Source organism: Rhipicephalus microplus, chromosome 4 (assembly GCF_043290135.1).
Source record: "Rhipicephalus microplus isolate Deutch F79 chromosome 4, USDA_Rmic, whole genome shotgun sequence".
Lineage (NCBI taxonomy): Eukaryota > Metazoa > Arthropoda > Arachnida > Ixodida > Ixodidae > Rhipicephalus > Rhipicephalus microplus.
In genome coordinates, this window is record NC_134703.1 from 128,298,644 (window position 1) to 128,299,301 (window position 658).

Below are 658 nucleotides of genomic sequence, written 5' to 3' on the forward strand. Positions count from 1 at the left end.
CTAATTTTAAACTTTTGTCCTGTTGGGAACACCATCACTTTCCTGCGCACACAACGCTCAAGTGCAGCTGCGTGGGCAGGGATAAGTATCTGTCACTAAGTAGCTAAAATGAGAGATAAGGTCCCGCTATACGCCATAGATAGATAGATAGATAGATAGATATATAGATAGATAGATAGATAGATAGATAGATAGATAGATAGATAGATAGATAGATAGATAGATAGATAGATAGATAGATAGATAGATAGATAGATAGATTTATTCGGGTCCAGAAGAATCTTCACGCCGTTTTTATAGGGGCAAGACTGCGGGCCGCTCTTGCGTTGGGACAGGGAGGCCAACCCTCACCGCCGCATCATGGGCCTTCTGGACAGGCCGGAGTTGGTCAAACCAGTCGTGGCTCGTGAGGAAAGCAGAGAAGGCTTCCTCCGTCAAGCCGTGGATTCTGTGGTGCTGCAAAAAAGGGCACGCCCAGAGCATGTGCTTAAAGTCGCTAACCGCCCCACAGTCGGGACACACAGGGGAGACCTCTGTGTACCTACTGAAGGTGGAGTGTGTGGGATACGACTTTGTCTGCAGAAGCCTGATAGTCACGACCTGGGGCCTCGCGAGATTTCGATGTGGCAAGGGGAAAGCCCTGCGGCTCATCTGGTAG